The sequence below is a fragment of the Scatophagus argus genome, chromosome 3 (assembly GCF_020382885.2).
Source record: "Scatophagus argus isolate fScaArg1 chromosome 3, fScaArg1.pri, whole genome shotgun sequence".
Taxonomy (NCBI): Eukaryota; Metazoa; Chordata; class Actinopteri; family Scatophagidae; genus Scatophagus; species Scatophagus argus.
Window position 1 is genome coordinate 5,361,654 of NC_058495.1, and position 15,706 is coordinate 5,377,359.

The 15,706-nt window shown below is 39.5% G+C and overlaps 1 long non-coding RNA gene across 2 annotated transcripts; it reads left to right on the top strand.

The window, feature by feature from the left end:
• The first annotated feature begins 3,090 nt into the window (after positions 1-3,090).
• On the top strand, positions 3,091-15,587 carry LOC124055824. Of its 2 annotated transcripts, none has more exons than XR_006842818.1 (3): positions 3,091-3,313; positions 7,220-7,350; positions 14,524-15,587. It is a non-coding gene; the product is annotated as an uncharacterized LOC124055824 (long non-coding RNA). The 2 variants fall into 2 exon arrangements; XR_006842824.1 differs by lacking the exon at positions 14,524-15,587 and adding an exon at positions 8,129-9,038.
• The last annotated feature ends 119 nt before the right edge of the window (positions 15,588-15,706 follow it).

Below are 15,706 nucleotides of genomic sequence, written 5' to 3' on the forward strand. Positions count from 1 at the left end.
AGCCTGCGTGGAATCATTACTGTGGGGCCCTCTCACTGGAGGTACAGCACTGGGACAGCTGGGATTGTGCAGACAAACTCAACTTTCTCTGCTATTTAAATACTCAAGTACATCTTGATTTGCATGATACATTTCTGTGTAAGTGCATGACAGATCATATACCAAAAAATGCATAAAATATTAAAGTTCAAAATAATAGAGAACATTTTCGTTCTATGAGGGTATGCTATTTGCATTTTTGATTAGAGAAGCAATAAAGACAGCGTAATGCAAATGTGAAGAAAAGATAAAGCCACTAATAATATAATTTCCTTAATCCATTAGAAAAAAAATTCTCTAATATATACACACACACGTATATATATATACACATACTGTATACACACATCCATGATGGGTCATTATCTGCTAATCACTCTCAAGATGTAAATATGTGACATATTCCCTTGAATAAATATACTAATCCTTAGTGCAGTAAATATAGAAATATAGTATGTTATTCATGAATGCCAAAATGTGTTTTGTAAATGTAATACAATGCAATGATGTAATGGGTAAAGGAAAGAGTTAGAAAATAAATAGTAAACATAGTGTATTTGTCGATCTCCTTTATATTAAAATAAAAAATTGTTTGTGTTAAATCTATATCTTAACAACAAAGGATTGTTGTTGTTGCTGTTGCTGGCAGTAATGGTCCAGAGTGTTTTGGAAGAAAAAAGGCAATGACTTGTGGGCTCCTGATTGCCGATAAGATTCAATCACACAACACATGGTCACAAGGTCATGCCATCTGTTATTCTGGGCGTGGATACTCTGGAGAGGGAGCATGCTTGTGCAAAAAGCCTGGCTATGTGTGTGTGTGTAGTTGATGTAGCCAGAGCAAATTAACCACTTCTGTCATTCCAGCTGATGTGACCTTTTTCAACCCTTGTTGTTACACTCTGACAGCCTATACATGTCTGCTCAAACAGTTCACTTAGCAGGCCCACTGGGCTAGAGGCTACCACTGTCCACTGCTGTAAAACTGAGTGGGTGCGAAGGTCACTGTGTTGTTTGCTGATAGCAGCTCGGCAGTCACTCTGAACAAGGCTGCATCACTCCATCACTGAAGATTATTTTTACAACAAATTCCAACCAGTGTGTTTACACCAACATCAAATCTGTCATTTGGCACACTGTCAGGGCTGCCGCTTATTGCCTCCATGTTTTACTACACTTCTTTCACGACTAATTTTCCATCCGTTTACTATACTTACTTTGCTACATATCTGCACATTTTGGGAGCAATCTGGGAAACAAACGATCACACCACCAACTCTAACACCTGAGCTGCATCCCCAAACTTTGCAAGACATGATCAGATACAGCTTTCTTTCAGAAATAAGACAAAATACCTAACCTCTAAGCAAATTGTACTCAGCTCTTAAAAGTACAAGCACTCATTATCAAGCATGACCACTTGCAGTAACTGGACTATAATCACAGAGTCATAAGAATTTTAGTGATGTGGCTGGTAAGACTGGAGCTGACTATTTTAATTCTAGTGGATAGTTTAACCAAAAATACTAATTATCCATAGTCCATCCATCCACAGTCATAATTAAATTAATGTAAAATGTAAATATTCACAGTACAATTCACAGTATTGCAGGGGGTAAATTTACTGAAATAATTTACTTTCCACTGCTGCACACAGGAACACTACAGGCTACTGTGCAAGAATGCAAGACAGAAAAGTAATAGTAACACTAACAGGCTGACTGCATGGAAAAATAACCCGTGGAGAATATGATTGTAAGTAGAGCAGAACTTGATACTTGTGTTAAATGTATTTCCAGTAAAGCACAACAAATCTTATATGCTGTATCTCCATCTACAGGGAGGTCTTTGTCATTTCAGCTACTGGTTATTGTTATAAAACCACAGGGACAAACAGATCCTGATTAGTCCCACCGAGCCCATGTTGGATACTTAAAATTGAAATTCGTCTTTTCCGCAACACTAAACCCTTTTGTATTTTTTTGCATTAAAGTGAAACCAACACTACTTTTAGTGCTCTGTTTCTTGTCAGACTCACACTCCAAGACACATTTAAACACGGGTGCACTTACTTGGAAGAATATGAGAGTTTGTAACAAGGGACGCCCTATATATAAGATTTCCTTCGCTTTGATTTATAGAAGTCTCACGCAATCGCGCCAAAACGTCAGTGACGTAACCGTGCCAATTACCGTAAGGCACAGTCAAGTGGAGCAGTGACGGACGACAATTACCGTAAATTACAGCCAAGGCAAATTACACCCAAGGCAAGATTTACGGCGCGTGAAGGTAAAGAAATACAACTCAGTGTATGGCTTTTCTTGACTTTTATTGCGTGTGCGAGAATGGATATTGTATATTTATTAAAAAACAGAAAATAGCACCACGTAGCCCCAGTAGCTGTAAATTCGACACGAAGTAGGCTATAACCTGCATAGAATGTATAGTGAAGCACTACAGTGTCTGATCATGCACATTGCGAAAAGTCTTAAATGGTCACAGTGGGAACATTTTTAAAAGCATGACACGAATCTCTTTTTAGCAAGTCATATTTGAGTATTACACTGCCATCTATTGTTCAAAAAACGGCATTGCAATTTAGGCAACAGTCCATTTTTTGTATACATCGATATATATGTAAAATAAACAAAATGAATACAATTTCCGTTTCGCATGTATTCGTTTTTACTAATATGCCAGGTTGATATTGGAACAACTGAGACTGCGGTTCCTTTCTATCCGCGTGAGTTATTTAATATCCCTTACGTATCCTATGTAGCTGTAGACAGGCTGTGGTAACCTATGTACTGTCGCTGTCCTTGTAAAGAGAAATATTTATTTCCTTTTTCTTTGTGTCACTTAAAAAACAAAACAAAACAAATAAACCAATACGCTTTCGGCACGACATGTAGTAGCTGCGTCAAAGTGAGGTAGTTTACGGTAAAACGGCGCCCATTACCATGTGATTTCACCGATGTTTGTAAACATGCGTCAGCCACATGTGATTCTGGCGATGAGAAAAGACTCTTCAGTCGCCCGACCAACCAGCGACTGGGGGAGTGTCAGGGGCGGGGTTCCCGTGTTGCGCTGTGGAAAATTGTTAGGGGGATGCACTGTGATAAACGTGCGCTCTGTGATTGATAATAGCGACAATAAGGCAGAAAAGGGAATCCGACTGACTGTCCATTCACCGAGGACCGGGTCTGAGCGGCACCGGCCGGAAAATGGATGAGTCTCTTTCGGCACGGGAGGGAAACGGGCTTGGGATAAACACGTAAGTTATTTATGCTGTTATAAGGCGAGAGCGACATAATGCTGCGTATTTTGCGTTGAGAATACCACTATGGAATTCATAACCACTCGAGTGCTGTAAGAGGGTAACAATAAAAGCCCAGCGGCACTGTTGTAAAAGTATAAACAACGGTGAAAGAAAGAAAATAAAAGTCCTTTATTTGTAGGCAAACGATACGCGGGGGCTTGTTGATGAGACAGGTTCACAACACTTTTCTAATCATGGGTGTTTCATCATCGACATGACAACAGGTAAATTAAACTGCGTCAGCGAGAAGGAACGACAAGCCACATGAAATCCAAAGGGAATTTCCGCTGCGATGGTGAAGCATGCCGCGACAGCATGGCAGCGTAGTTGTGCCTGTTCTAGAACTTCAGTTGTGCCCGAATTTAATGTTTAAACGATGGTGTAAACAAAGCTTGGAATCGGCGAGGATGGCGTGTGAAGGAAGAGCTCAGAATAGGATGCTGCGCAAGAGATGAATAGTGCGTAATCCTGGTGTGGGAGAGGACGATATTACGCAGTTCATATTGGCACGATCATTTAACACCTCATGGCCTCATCGTCTTTTTTTTTTAAGTGTGGATAGGAAAATACGACACTTTTTTTTAAAATAAAGCAAGATATAGTTACTTTCCAAACATGCTAACAATTTGACGCACGGAGGGTTGTTCTGTAGTTGTTTTGGGTAATTTGAGAGGAATGAAAAACTTGAGTTTCAAGGTGGCGACACAGTGGTGACGCAGCTTGATTTATCGTTCAGGTGTCAAACAACAACACAATTTGCTGCGTCACAGAGTTCCTCGTAGGTCCTTAATAGTAGTCTGGCTTTTTAGTGCGCACTTGGTATGATGAAAACAAGCTCTAGTTCCCAAATATAGGGGGGGCTATTGAGCACCTCAATTCTTGGGTTTAATCATCAGATGTAAAGGGATGTTGACATGCAAGTATCCCTCATCTCTCCATGAACACTCAGTCTTTATAAACTTAAGCTCTTTTTATTTCTTTCATCCTGTTTTGTACCGATGACATGGATGAATATATTGTCATTATGTAACTTAAGTAAATTACTCAAATCCTCGAGCCTTCTCTAGTTGTAGTTTTGTAGTCCTTAAAGCTTTTGTTGCTGTGAGAGAGCCATTTTGTCTCTGTTTACGAAACCTTGTAATGCACACCTGCCAGAACACAATAGGACACTGACCTGCCTGATGTGATGACACTGTTGCTGTTGACATGGTTGCTGGCCACTCATACCTACCTTATGACCCTAGTGAAGGAGGGTGTGGTGCATCCTGCTGCTTACCTGCCAGAGGGACAGTAGATGAAGTGCTTTCTCACCTCTCAGAGCTTCTGACGTGAAAATAAGACACACAGAAGGAGTAAAGTCCTTCCTGCCAAGTGGATTTGTCCGGTCAATGGGTGAATCAGCAGTAGACATCATGAGTTGCTGAACCATTGGCAAGAAAATGAGAAAGGGAGGGAAGGGAAGGGGAGCATTAGAACTTTAATTATGTGTACTGAATAGAAACTTGACTCCCGAGGGAATGTCATTACGGTAGTTTTGAAACAAACAGGTAAAGGTCATGGGAAGAAGTACAAGCTGATCACTGAAATAGTGTCACGAATGGCCTTTCAGCAGAGCCATTGAGCTTATTTACATTACTTTGAAAATATGGAAATGAAAAATCAACTCATCTGAATATTTTTACTGACTGTGTCATGTCTTTACAGTTGTAATGTTTACCATGTCTACTAGGGCTGACCAGTAGAACAAGTGACCCACTTACTCAGACAAGGAAACATGACCTCGATAGTTATTTTGCTGTTCTTTCAGGGAGGGGCACTGCCTCTCAAATCAAACAAACAGAAGAGCCCAGTACAAATGGGCGATGTGCTCAGCCTAGTTTTATTCAGAGTTCTTGGAGAAATTTCACAATAATCTTGTTAACAAGTGCTACAAAAAAAAACAAAACAAAACAAACAAAAACAAAACAATCCTTGCTTTTTCAGCTGGAGCAAAAGCAATTCAGCAGATGCTGTCAGGCCAAAACAAGATGCAGCAAGCAAGACTCCTGAGGAGAGGCAGTGTGAATCTACTGATGGGTGTGTTTACTGCAGGGGGAGGCAGGGGGGGAGGCAGCATCACCTGTAGCCCACATAGAACATCAGAGAAAATGGTGAGGGAGACACTGCCTTTTAACAAAAGATCCCTCCTACACACAGATTATTGAATAGGAGGTGGCACAGAGCCAAGAGGTGACAGTGCTAAAATTAAACCTGGAGCAGTCCTCGCTAGATGATGATGTATTAATAGACAAGTGTGAGGCAGCATTCATTCGCAGGTATCATTAGCAGCTCGACACCTCACATGCTGTGGGATGGGTAAAAAAAAACCCAACTGTAAGCTATTGTACTGAAACCTCTCATGACTGCCAGGTTTTCTATGTCTTCCTGGAAACCTACTCTCCATCATGACCCTACAAGCACACCTTAAATCTTCATTATACACTTTTGTTTTTTTTTTCTTAATTACTTTCTTAGTTATCTCTTTATGTAATAAGAATGTTATGAGAATCTGAAGCGAAGCTATTCCGTAGCTTTCCCTGATTGTTGAGCAGTAGTTTAAAAACACATTACCTAGATGAGTTTGCGTCTCTCACTCCTGATAAATTAGGACCTCTAATCTTTAAGAGGATTAACCACCTACCCTATTTGCACGTGCACACATGCACCACCCCCTCCCCGGGTTGTTACACACACACACACACACATACTCTGACACACATACAGGCAGTCAGTGTTCATTTTACGTCATCTAGTCTAATGTGACCCAGCCCAGTGGCTCTTCCTGTGACATAATTTGGCCTCTAACAGTCTGTTCTGCCTGATGCAGAGTGGGATCTGTTTAGCTTATTTTTGTGAACCAAAAGGATGTCATGGCTGTCTTAAATCAGACACATTTGATTAGTCATTTGCATCTCTAGCCTATTTTTAAAACTTTATTTTTTTTTGGTAGCGTCTGACCCTGTGATTTGTCGCTCAAGATGAACACTGCATAAAGTTTCATACAGTGACTCTAAATTAAAACAGTTCATTTTTATTTTGGTTTTAAAATGGGCTGATGCGCCTTTAACAAGCAGTAGTGGTCATGTGACTTGGCAGAAAAAAATGCCTTGCAGAAGGCAGCCTCTGCGCACACAACAGTCGGCAAAAAGGGCTTGTAGTAAAATGAACAAGAGAGCAAGAGAGAGGTAGATACAGAGTTCACGAATAGCAGTGTTACACGGGAGCGGTCAGAATAGGGAAAACAAAGAGACGACAGATGAAAGCAGCGTTGTGGCCTTCAAACTACAGTCTGTTGTTCTCGAAGCTGACACTGTATTTACGTAAATACTGGGAGTGCTTGTCGAAATAGAGCGTATTTTAACCTTTAAACTTCAAAGTACATGTTCATAGCCAAGATATATGCCCAAATTTTATTGTCAGTGGCGAAAAAATAACCAATCCGTACAACTACAGTTGCACTGTTTCAGAAACCAAGACATAAACAAGAGGTGAAGAGGATTAAGGAGTGACAGACAAGGAAATTGTCCTCGAAAGACACATGAAGGGTTTGGATTAGTTGCTACGTCACCTTTTCCCATCAACAGGGCAACAGAGTCTGTGACACTGACAAGACAGCTAATGCCAGTCTTTTAATGCCACATCTACAAATAGAAAACAGTGAGTTTACACATTAATTGTTCTCATATTGTGCTGTCATTTCGGTAGAAAATCAGAACAGTGACGGAGATAGTCTCAAACGAGCTCTCTGTAGGCTTACTGTACTGTGTGACTCACAGGGACGGACAACAGGGGTTCATACTAATGAATCTTTACTTATTTCAGGATCTGGTTTTTTGCATCTTGCACCACAGTCAACCCCACTTGGACCAGAAATGGGACTGGATGCCAGAGGCGGACCCAGGAGAGGACACAGGATCCTATTGTGCATTACAAAGAAGATCTATTTTTCCCCGGTATGATTCATAGGCACTTTTTTTGATTCATAGGGTTCATCTCTGGTGCCAGTCTGCTACGTGCTCTCTTTTACACTGAGACCTGGTACATTTGACGCACTTGTAATGCAAGAAGTTTAGATGCTGTGTCATTCTTAGTAGCTGGCCATGACTCAGTGGTTCTTCTCAGTGGTCCCAGTACCAGTTAAGAGTCTGCATCTTCCAGAGTTTCTGGTTCCTTTTCTGTCTGTCTCTGTCTTTAGAAAAAGCTATAAATCCAGCTGTTAAGGAATAACACAAAACTTCTAGTACTAGTTTTTGTAGTCAGTAAATTTTTATTTGCACAAATACTTCCCTACCCACCTGCGATAAAGCAGGTGGATATTCTGTTTCCCATTAAATAACCAAAAGCTGAGATGATGGTTATCAAACATTTTTTCATGCAGTTTCAACACCACGCCTGAACTTGAAGGCAGTGTTTCAACAAATTGTGAAAGTTTACGTAGGCAAATAAACATTTTTAATGTGTGTCTAAGGAATCAGAGGTCTACCTACCAAATAGCCATGAGAAGAACAGACCTGAGGACCTAAAGAGCTGGAATTTGTTCGTCTCTGTAGAGGCTGCCAGGACAAACACAAATCAGTTATTGAGCTAACTGTATAGCATTTTTTGTCTGGGGTAACATGCTATTACCATACCTATTAATAGTGTTAGAATAATTTAGTTGGTAAAATGCATGCAATACGATGATTAATTTAGACAGTAATGGGTTTTTTTTGTTTTTTTTTCTAATTGCAGAAGGGGACGTAACTGCTAAAAGTGTTTATACATTTTTTCCTTAAGACATCCTCCCCAGGGAACTGGTTTCAGATGGTGTCTTAGAGTATAAAATCCCATCTAGCACCATTTGAAATCGGTGTTCTTGAGCGGGAACAGACTTCAGGAATGATGACAGTGACAACCTCTTCACTAAGTTGCCATTTAGTTCAGGACTGCAGTTTTTCAGTCATGAATAATGTGAGGATATCTACTGATAATGACAATTGCGTGTCCGTACTCCAGTGATCGGAAGGAAAGAAGATGTTTGTTAAGTCCAGGGTCCTTAGCACCTGACTGCCCTCTCACCAAGGCTGACCGTTTTCCTCTGGTGTTCAGAGTTTCCATCATGTCTAGCACCATTTGAAATCGGTTACAATGTGGAGGGACTATCAGCAAAGCTTGTTCTTCAGCAGCTTCACAGTGGGTTTCCTTGAAGTACCACAAGATGGCAGCATTGAATTGCCAGCCATGCTATCACCCAAGCCCAAGTTTTTTTTAAAAAAAATCATAGAAACAGTGAAGGTTTGCAGGATGATACAAGACCAACAAACTATGGAACAAAGCATGGCTTTTTTACATTGAGTTGACTTCTGTTAGTGTGTTTGTGTGTTCTGTTAGTGCCTTTTTAAGAATTCAGTTTCTTCAACCTCAGCTGTGTTGTGTGCAAGTTCCAGCTACAGTTGTCCTGTCCTGTCCTGTCCTGTCCTTTTCTTCCAGGAACAGATGATGAAGATCATCTAGTTAAATGCTTCTGTAGTTCAGAGCCATGTATCCATCCATTGCAAAATTGTAGCTAAGTTAGCATGCTGTCCATAGCTGCATACTGTATTTCAAATAATAAAGCAAAACTGGTTTGATTCATTCATTAAAATGTCATTATTCAAGTGAAGCAGTTTTGGCTTGATGTTGATAGTGTAATTACTTTTTTTAAAATAAAAAGGTAACAAATTGTTACTTTATTTTTGATAGAATTATGTAATGTTAAAGTTTATTTTGTTTTTGGGTTATTTAACTGCCACCTCTGTTTGGCCTTAAGGAAGAGAGACTTGACATATGTTGTGACTGAACCATTTCTAATTACAACCTGTCGCTTTCTTCAACCCCAGACCACAGAGGAAAGCCTTTAGAATTTCTGTGCTTTCAGTTCAATTTAATTATAGCCTGTAATCTTTTAATACATGCCTGCCTTATGTTCTCATGCACCATTACATGGGGACTATGGGGAATAAGGGCCACTAACTCCCGACCCTCTTGCCCTCTACATGTCACATCGCTGACATACACATTAATGAGGTTGTCTTTTTGAATAAATGAGTGAAACACGTGGATTAAAATGTATGAATGATTAACCCACAGTGTCAAGGTTAACGGCAGGTTAACAGAAAAAGCAATTATGAACCTGCAATCAGTTGCCAGTTTATTAGGTACACCTAGCAGTCTATTACAGTAGTCCTGAAATAAGATCTGTAGTTTTATGAAGGGTGTAATCTTTTGTTGTTGTTGTTAAAACTATTTTAGAGAGGTGTTGATTCAACTGTACGATCCTTTTGGAGGCTGCAGTTTGTGGTGCTGTTGAATTGTTCTGCATTGTGTTGAGTTTTGTTGGGTTTTGTTGGGTCTCTCCAAAGATCAAATTGAAGAGTTTGATCTAGACCTGCTCAAATTAGAAAGTGTCATGAGACAACTGATTTGGATGTGATTATATAAATTAATTGAATTCATGATTGAATTGAATTGAAACGTGCAAATGAAGAACAAAATATAGTGATTGTCACTGTATCAGCCGGGTTTTCAGTGGAGATTTGGAGCATTTTGCTCCTCTACAGTTTAGCTATGAATTACAGGTCACATTTAGCAACATTTAACACTGTTAAACCACCAGAAACTGAAAAGTCTACTTACAGCTTCCAAAAATCCTCAACTTGTGTGATCCACCTCTACCCACTGACCTTCTCAAACAGAAGTGTTGTGGAGCTAAGTCAAATCTAAATTGAAAAGGCCTAAAATACTGAAATACTAACCTGCTCCCAGCATGACCTTATTTTTATCTCTGGTGTCTGCAAGAGGCCAAATGGGTAAGGATGTATTCATAGCAGAACATGTTGCTATATCAACAGCAAACACTAACATAACTGTTTATTAACCTATTCAATGGTTTTTCTCTTTGGAGTGAGTCATAAGGAGTGTCTCAGTTGAACGTGACATCATCAGCAGCATCATTAATTCCTGATTCTGCAAAGCTTTGAGTGGTTGTGCCTGCCTCACCCTGATGTGGCAAGTATCTGGTATTTAAGGTTGCGCAATATTACATTCAGAATTTTCTTTGACCTCAGCAGATGTTGGAGGGGTACCAACAATTAAAATTACATATTGGTCACAGCACACACAGAATTTAAAAGCACTGTTAGAATAAATACAGGAAATACACTTTTCTCAAGTAAAAGGGTTTTACTTCAAAGTGAGACTAAATGACTTGGAAAAAAAACCCACAGATATTTTCTTACAAATGAAAAGTAGAATTTATAAGCGTTAAAACTCACCTCTCTCTACTCAGTATTCCCAGAGTTGGTACTACTTCAACCATAATTACCACCAGTGATTTATAGTGGCTATTGTTAGAAATCTTAAGATAGATATGAGATAGTCATTTGGCTGACTTCTTAACCTTCTCTACTTACCATCTGTATGGTATGTCATCCAGTCATGTAGGAAGGCAAAAATGTTTGATCATAATGGCCACATTAAGGGGAGTGCATTCATTTCATGGCACACATTTGTCCACATAAAGAGAGACAATCTCAATGTCCTCCACACTTGTGTGGTCAACTGCTGCACGAAATGAGTGAATATCAGATTGTCGGCTTCTGAATTTCACAGGAATTGTACACAGCAGTTGTGGGGTCTTGGGAGTCTCAGGTGCTGTTTGACCACCTGACAAACACTACTGAAGAAGTACAGCAGCTCCTTTATGCCATTTCTCATTATTATGGAATTAGTACTTAGAGCTAAATCGGCTGATAGTTAAGCAAAAGTGACATAGGATCACTGTAAAAGTGACACTTGCTAGTTTGGTCCTTGAAAATCAGAAGCAGCCTAGCACAGCTTACCACTGAAAGTTTGTTAAAGCTAAGCGCTGTATGTTTAATGATAAATCAGTGCTGAATGATGAAGGCGCACATAATGACCAGAGCTACACTATCGCTGATGTTTATGGTCTTATATTCACTTTTTTCTACAGAAGTAGGCTACACGAGTAAAAATTATCTATACTGGCAGAAATGCCTACACTAAGAGCAACTCTATTAAAAGCATGTAAACATTTACTTTGAGATCACTGCCACACTGATGGTAGGGTAGTCACGCTTAACATCTGTTTCCAGTCTAATGCTGAGGCCGTAGTGGGAACCATTTACGTCTTGTTTGTCATAAGCTGAAAGACCTCCATCCACCCTATTCATGAGAACAGCTTTAAAGAGGAGCTTCAAGTCTTTAACCAGCTCTTAGTGTTTTCTTTTCTTATGTCTTTTTCTTTTTTTTTTTGTTTCCCACAGCAAAGTCTGTTGTGCCATAACCACTCTCACCACACTTGCCACATTCTGTATAACCTTGTCATGGGTCCAGTAGAATTACATGAATCATCAACAAAGCTAGATATGCCACTGTATACGTTGCTCCAGTCAGGTGTTTTTTTGTTTCTGCAATGCCACATAAACATGAGTTAGTCTGTGTGTGTGTGTGCGTGTTGAGTAATACATTTCCTCCCTTTACCACATGGCTGGAACGGACTGGAAAAAGAGGGTTTCGTGTAGGGCTGATAGATGAATTTCCTCCTGTTTGTGTCCTGACACACCATAAGTGCTGGTGATGAGAACACAATCTTCAAAGGTTAAATATAACGGGAGCCAGCTGATGTCCAGCTGTAATACACTGTATTTGATTTAAAACTTCCTGAAAGAGACCAGTTGATTTTTGACATTTAAATGACATCAAATTTATCCAATTCAGTCACATTTTAAGTAAACCCTCCAAAAATGTCTGTAAATCTCTACATACTCGTAATGAATGAAACTCTACATGTAGTTCTAAGAGCATCTAAGTATATATTTGATCTTTATACATTTACAAATGATTGTATTAGCATTTAATGAATGTTTTATGACACACATAAAACATTCACTTTAATAATGAAATCACATAGTTTACAGGATGTGTAATAATATACACGGACTCGAGTATGTAATACTGGAAATCATCAGTCAAGATGAAAACACTGTGCGTGTATCCAACTGAAGTCATTAAGCAGTAGATAAGATGCAGATACATTATCTTATGTAAGGTTACATTTTATTTGCACTTAAGTTTGTAATGTTGTGGCTTAAAATGTTTTGATTAATTAGTCCTGAGTGCAGTTCTGTCATGACAAGCTTTCGGCTCAGTTCCAGCCGTCTTCCTCCACAGCTGGTGTGTGCAGGGTGACAGGAATAGGACCCAAATGCAGACTGATTGGTGAGTAGGATATAGGAACAGGTCAGATACAAAAATCTGAAACTGAACTGAAATGAGACACTAGATCTGTGCTGGCACAGATGTGAGTGGCTGATGAAGGAATGAGGGACGAGCGGGGAAAGTCGGGTGAGGAGAATGAGGTGTTTGCACAGCAGATGGGAGTGGCAAGATCTGAAATGATAGGAGAAAAATCAGAAGCCAGAGGGCCTGGGAAAGTGGAAATGTGGTTAAAGAGGGACTGAGGGGCAGAATGAGCAGGAATATTCACTAATAAGGCTGGCAAAGAGACAATATTCTGACCAAGTAATTCACCACCTTATGTTAGAATTAACTACTACTGTGTGCTGTGAAGTATTTGTTCATTATAAACACTAATTAGTACATGTAAGTTATGTGTATTTATGTGCACAAACGCTTAATAAAAGGAGTTATAAATTTTTTATAAATTGTGAATGACAACCTAAAAGATGTGCACTCCTGTGTCTACATGAAATGTATATGTAACACACCAGCGCATGTAAAGAATACATTTATATGAAGGGCCACAATTGTTTCTAAACACAAGCCTGTGTATGAAAGTCGCTTTGATGCTGATATGTGTTTACAACAACATCATGATGCTCTTCATTCATTTTTTACTGTACATCAATGAAAGCATAAAAGCATGTTATTAACATGTTCCTGTTCTTCACAAACAGGATAGAAACATCTTTGTGCTGTCAGATGAAATCCTCATAGCTCCAGTTTTGGTCTTTTTCATATTTTAATTGTAAATCAAAGAACACATTAAAGAAAACTTTCCAAATGCTCTGCACATATGAAAGACAACTAGATAGTTTTAAAAATGCTTTAGTGGGATTCTGTGCGAGAACAAGTTCCTTAGAACCTGATGTTTTGGAAATGTGTTTTCAAGGTATGCAGACAGTGATGACATCAGCCAGGATGGGTGTGGTACTGCTTGTGTAGCGAAAAAAACAGATTTGAAAAAGGAGGAATCAATGTTTTAGTAAGAGGAAAACTTTCTGACACAGGGAGGGCTGGAAGATCACCCAGCACGTTTCCTGATGTCATTTTTTGGCCTCTTCGCTTCCTGTAGTGAGGCTGCACCTTACAAAGAGCTGTTGTATGTACAGATGATGACCAGTAAAGCTGGTTATTCATGATCTTATTATATAAATCAGTAACTAACTGGATTAATTATTTGACATTGTTATGTACTTCGTGATTATATGGTTTCAAAGCTGCTTAATGAGCCAGAGACTGGTTTGTATCAAACAGGAAGTCAGTGCGTTTACTATGGAGGGATTAGGCACAAAGAAATAATGTCCTGTATTGTGAGTTTGACGAGTTTGATCCCTCCAAAGCCACTGCACAAAATTTTAACAATGATAGCGCTGTGGATCTATGGATGGCAATGTCAGTCAGAGGGTCTCCCAGTTTGGTCTAGGCTGGAATATCCTTAAGAACTATTCAATAATTCATAATTCAATGTTATCTATGTGACTGGGGCGTTACGCATTACATTTGAATCACTGATTCCTCCTCCACATTCAAACCCTGTTTTCCACTGTACAAGTCCTGCACCACACCCATGATAGCTCATACTGTCACATCACTGCCATATGGCATATCCTCCAAACATCAGGTTTCAACTTGTTTTGACACAGGATGCTATTCACTCTCTCTCTCTCTCTGGTTTCCCATATTGTTTTTGATTTTGATTTTGCTGGCAGCAAGACAAATAGACTGCCGCCAGATTCATCTTTAAAGTCAAAAGTACAGAGCCAAATCCTTTGTCCACAGATGAATGAACGTGGCTCTGGCATAAAAACAGGGAGCAACACCATAAAAGCTTTGTCTTTTTCCAGGGCCTGTGTTTGGAGGATGGTTGATGACTTCCACAAATCCCACCACTGTTGATGAGGTTTCTCCGAGAAAAGCGGCAAACTCCTCCTCTCTGGTAACACACTGTCTGTCCACATAACTAAGATGAATAACTACAGTGATGAGTGCATGTCCTGTTTATGAGCATGTTTTTTTTTTTCTCCCACGGGATTTCACAAGTTAGCCAAAGGATCTTTTCGATCCAGCTAAAGATCGAGTTTTTTTTTTTTTTAAATATAATGTACACTGAATCAAACTATAAAATCTGACCAAAATGATTAACTGAAACTTCTGAAGTAGACACAAGAGCCCTCTCCTTTGATCCCAAAAAGGCACAGTTCAAGCCTCTGGCACGACAGCAGACCAGAGCACAACAAAACAGTGGAGCCACATTTTAATATGGGGCTTTTCTCTGTGCTGGTCCACACCCCTGCCAGGATAATGGCTTGGCCCTTCACTGCTGCCATGACAGTGAATGAAACCACTAAACTTGTACTTTACGGAACAAAAACTAGTACTTAATAAAATGTGAAGAATGCTTTGAGGTAATTCTTTTGAACAGAGGCTTTTCTCCTTTACAATCTGCTGTGTTGTGCAATGCAGCCCAAAATGACTTGGACAAGTATTTTCAGATCTGGTGGTGACAGTTTGATATAAAACAGTGGTAACCTGTGAAGACCACTTCTAGTGTTTTATGGGGGCATTCTTTTCAACAGTGACTGCTTTATCAGCCTTCTCCACTCATCAAATTAATAGTTAACATGCTTGTACAGGTTTCTGCTCCACTGGCTTATTGAGCTCATGTAGTTACAGATTCAAAGTTAAAAACAGGTTCATCACTTTGCTGAGAACTTCCCCTCACTATTGATATGGTAGTTCACATTACACAGTTCATTGATGGAAGGTACTCTATTGGATTCTTTTCTCATGGAAAAAGGTTTCCCATTATTAGACACAGCTTCCAAAACGAGCCCCAGAACAATAGACAATGTAGAAAAGAAAGTCAGGAGGCGAAGAATGCAGCTGATTGTATCTTTAGCAGTCGCCATTTTCGGTCTCCAAACTGAATTAACCACATTGTGTGCCTCTTGAATCACCTTTTTCATGAGCCTGTCCCAACTAAACAGTACATTATTAACACATAAACGTATGGCTTTAAGATTTTTC